Source organism: Cervus canadensis, chromosome 28 (genome assembly GCF_019320065.1).
Source record: "Cervus canadensis isolate Bull #8, Minnesota chromosome 28, ASM1932006v1, whole genome shotgun sequence".
In the NCBI taxonomy this organism is placed as follows: Eukaryota; Metazoa; Chordata; class Mammalia; order Artiodactyla; family Cervidae; genus Cervus; species Cervus canadensis.
Window position 1 is genome coordinate 18,213,982 of NC_057413.1, and position 4,996 is coordinate 18,218,977.

The 4,996-nt window shown below is 39.0% G+C and overlaps 1 pseudogene; it reads left to right on the forward strand.

The window, feature by feature from the left end:
- The first annotated feature begins 232 nt into the window (after positions 1-232).
- LOC122429224 lies at positions 233-3,709 on the forward strand (annotated as a pseudogene).
- The last annotated feature ends 1,287 nt before the right edge of the window (positions 3,710-4,996 follow it).

The window sequence follows — 4,996 nt, forward strand, 5'->3', positions numbered from 1 at the left end:
AAAAAAAGCAGAAGTGTTACTTGTACAACTGTGAATAAACTAAAAAAGACTGAATTGTACATTTTAAGAGAGTGAATTTTGTGGTATTATAAGTAATATCTTAAGTTGCAATTAGATAATATATAAAAGTAAAAAATCTGGAGAGGAAAAGAAGCCTCTCTTCACAAGGGAGGATAGCTTGACAAGCACAGGTTGAAGTAGATATTTGGAAGAACGACATTTTTTCTGATCAATGAATAAAGAAGAAATAGAGAAGTTAGCTGGAAGAGTCATCATGAAGATGAATTTGAAAAAAGAGGTGAGAGAGATGGGTGAGACAAGGTCCTGCACAGCCTCAAGGGTGGGAAGCAACAGCCCACAAAGACAGAGTATCTGAAAAGGATTTTGCTGCATAAGAAATACAAAGAGGGGATTTTTAAGTCGTTTACCATGATGTTTTCTATGCACCTATCTCTTATCTTTCTCAGTCGTATAGTGCTTTAATAAATGTTACATTTGTCACTAAGCTTTTTCCATCAATGCGGATTCTTTCGGGGAAAATAAAAAGGGAACTGTGTCTGGGTTGATTTAAGGCAAAAACATGCACTGTGGGAAAGCCTGGAGTTGAGAACAAAGGATATGCTGGAGTATAAATATCTGGGAATCATCAGAAATTCCAGGGAGAATTAAGACTTTCAAAAGTTGTAGAATTGGTGAGGTTCAAGTTGAGATCCCCAAGTGGAAAAGGGGAACCAGGATCATATCTGGGATACAGATGGAATGAACAGAAAATTGCATTAAGCTACATATATGATACAATGAAAGGATGACGTTGGAAAATAGGAAAGCCCAGAATTGATCTAGACCCAAGCAGAGTAGACAGAGTTGCTTGACTGCCTGGCAGATGGAGAGACTAGAGACTCACCGCCCCCTTGTCCTCCCCCAATCCTTTGCGAGTGTCCTACAGCTCAGAGATGAGGACCTAGAACTTCTGACTAGAGTGCATGAGGTGCTTCATAGATGGAGGGCATAATCAGGTAAGGAAATCTAGGCTCATATCCATTTAAAATTGACTCTGTTCTCCTATTCCTCTTTTGACTCTTCTAAATCAGTTTTGTTGTCTCAGAAATATATCTGAGATAAGAACAAGCACAGCTAATGTGATCAATTAAATTGAGATGTGTTGTGTCAAGTAGAGAAGATTTCAAAGACTTAGCATGAAAAATGTTTTAATTTCTCATTAATAACTTTTATATTGATTATATGTTGAAATGGTAACTGGGCTAAGTAGACTAAATTACCTAAATTAATTTTCCATACTGCTTTATAATTTTTAATGTGACTGCTGAAAAAATTTTAAATTAAATTTGTAGCTCTGTTTTTATTTTCATAGAAGAGCACTGGAATAGATGATTTATGAAGTAAAAACTACAAACAGTATGACAAAAAATTTATCTTCACAGCTAATCTAATTAGTGAAAACTTACATAACCTTTAGTTTTTAAGATAACAAGATACTAAAAAATGTTAGTGCATATTATTAACAAGGACATAGTAAGATAAGCATGCTTACATATTAGTAATGAGGTTATAAATTGTTAAAATCTTTCTGGAAAAAACTGGAAGTAACATTGAAAACCCTTTAAAATACTGGTTCCTTTTTAATAAACAACTATTGATACCTACGGGCTTCCCTGGTGGTTCAGAGGTTGAAGCGTCTGCCTGCAATGTGGGAGATCTGGGTTCGATCCCTGGGTCGGGAAGATCCCCTGGAGAAGGAAATGGCAATCCACTCCAGTATTCTTGCCTGGAGAATCCCATGGATGGAGGAGCCTGGTAGGCTACAAGTCCATGGGGTCGCAGAGTCGGACACGACTGAGCAACTTCACTTTCACTTTCATTGATACCTACAAATTTCTGTACAATGATGTTGACTGCGACATTATTACCTAGGAATGTATTACAATAACCTGAAAAGTGAAGGTAAGGAAATACTTAAATGAAATGACTTCAGTCACATGATAGAAATATTGTCCATATTCTGGTCACAGCACCTTTCTAATACTAACTTAATAGTAGATGTTTGTGCACTGAAATACAAAGATATAATCATGTTTTATGTTAGTGTAATTAAGATTTGGTTTTTTCTAGAAATTTTTTGGTGTTACAGATTTTCTAAAATAAAAATTAGCATTAATTACAGGAAATAAAGAAGAAAAGAGAACAAGATGGGTTCAATATCTGCTAGTTTCAGTTATCCTCCATATTTTCACTTGCACATGCCCTAAACTTAGAAATGTCTTAAATAGGTACATAGATGATTTCCATTATTTCCCTTCAATTCATTTCCTTTTTTCCTCTCACTTCTTACCTACCAAACCAAATTATTACTGAATAACATTTTAGCCACAGATAAGCTGTCAACTGTTTCTTTGAAAAGATTAATGTTAATTTTAAAATAAATGTTTTTCACCTGTCTTATCTAAATGTTAACATTTTCTGTGTTTTTTCTGATTCATACCAAAAAAAAATCAGCTCACTAAATTTACATACTTATCTCCAACTTTCCTTTTAATCCATATTCATTTTATTTATCAGTATCTGATAAAATTTAACTAACATATTTTGAAATCTTTCACTAAAAGAAAACAAAAATCCTGTGGCTTTAGATAAGCATTTAAATATAAAAATAGTAATTTAATTGACTATAAAAACTCAATATTAGCATTGAAAAATAGGTCAGGATTTTTCTGACATGTCTCTGGTGTTGATCATGAATAAGCTCACAATCTTGGTTCTTACTTTTCAAGTGATCATAGTTTGGCAGTGGAAAGAAATGTTTACAATCATCTGGTTTATCCCTCCCATTCTGCCTGTGTTGGTTCTAGCAGAGTTTATCATCATGGCCACACCACACAAGCCTAGACTTAGAATCAACAGATGACTTATGAACTCAAAGTGTTATTTCAAAATGACTAAGATTCCCTTTTGCCCTACCGCAGGCTCCAGGGTGTGTGCAATCGAGAAGTCGGCGACGATCAGGACCCCAGTGAGATGGGCCTGCTCACTACCTAAAAAGTCCCTTTCAGGGTCTGACCAACCAGCAACATGGCAACGAGTGCAGCCCCCATGACAACCTCCCCACGTACAAGCTGGTGGTGGGGGCATGTGGGCAAGAGCGCCCTCACCATTCAGCTTTTCCAGAAGATCTTTGTGCCTGACTACAACCCCGCCATCCAAGACTCTTCCCTATAACATACAAAGATTGACAGTCAATGGGCCATCTTGGACGTTCTGGACCCAGCCGGGCGGGAGGTGAAGGTCAGCGCCTTCCGGAAGCAGTACTTGCGCACAGGGGACAGCTTCCCCATCCTCTTCTCGGTCACGGACAAGACCACCTTCGAGCACGTGGACTGCTTCCACCAGCTCATCCTGCGCGTCAAGGACAGGGAGTCATTCCCGATGATCCTCTTGGTCAAAAGGTCGATCCGATGCATTTGAGGAAAATCACCAGGGAGCAAGGAAAAGAAATGGCGACCAAACACAATATTCCATAAATAGAAACCAGTGCCAAGGACCCACCTCTCAACGTTGATGAAGCCTTCCATGACCTGGTTAGAGTAATTAGGCAACAGATTCCAGGGAAACAAGCCAGAAGAAGAAGAAGAAAACCAAACGCTGGGGAGACCAGGTCACGGGCACCCACAAACGGCAGTGTGTGATACTGTGATGGCCCAAGGCCCTGGGCACAGTGACCGGGAACTGGCCAGGCCTCGGGACCCCTCCACTGCCTAACTGCACCAAAGACTATCCTAACCATGACCCTTGGCTCCAGGACTTGGCACAGGAAGGGAGAGATGAAGGGTGGGCAGGGAGGGGTAGGGTCTGGCTTTTCCCGAGGGGCACAGGAGGCGGGGTGCCTCACCAGAGACGAGGAGGCGATGGTAAACAGAACAGCATCCGAGCCCCTGTGCTGATGCAACCCATCCCTCCCTCTCGGTGGCTGTGTTATTTCTCTGAACTCAGTGTAGGTTTGATGTGGGAGTGTTTCTCCACCTACAAAAACAAGCCATGATCAAGCTCCACCCCAACTCCACCCGCAGTCCACAGTGTCTGAGTTTGGGTGTCTTTTGTAGATGTTTAAATTATTTTAAGGATTATCGTTTTATTAAAGGGGTCTGTACGCCCCCCCACCAAAAAAACAAATGACTAAGATTCAAATTTTCTACACGAGATGACCAAAGGAGGGGTATGAGTTTGTTCTCAAGACCCCCAAAGAAGCTTAGAAGTAACAAAAATTGGAAAAGCACAGATCAACATGTATTTACAGACTTTGTTGATTGTGGTGATGACAAGGGCTCACCTACCACTTTGTGCACAATTTTGTTTATGAATGACATTGCTAATGAGGAATACACAGTGTGGGCTTTGGTACCATCTGGCACTGTATGGCCAAGGACAGGTCTAGCCCTGCAAGGCACTATGTCAACAGCAGAGCCTGATGTTAATCATACGGCATCCCTGACAGTTGGCAGCATGTTTATAAAGTAATAGACACTCAATAAACACTATTATTATTCATTAACACATAATGAACAGTCCTATACATAGTCAACAAAAGTGTGATATTCAGGAAAGTATTATTGAGCCCTCAAGTTGGTGGAATGTTTCTCCCAATACTTAGTAGCTATATTTCTTAATTAATTGAGGCACTTTATATAAAATAAAATTCACTCATTTTAAGAGTATAGTTCAATGAGATTTGACAATTTAATATGCCTATGCTATACATTTTCTTCTAAGCACCAACTGAATTTCACTCCAGTTATTTTGTCAGGTTGAGATTTTAATTTCATTCAGTTCAAACTATTTATTTTTTATTTTTTTTTTTTTATTAGTTGGAGGCTAATTACTTCACAACATTTCAGTGGGTTTTGTCATACATTGATATGAATCAGCCAGTTCAAACTATTTTCTAATTTGTCTTGTCATTTTCTCTTTAACCCATGGGTTATTT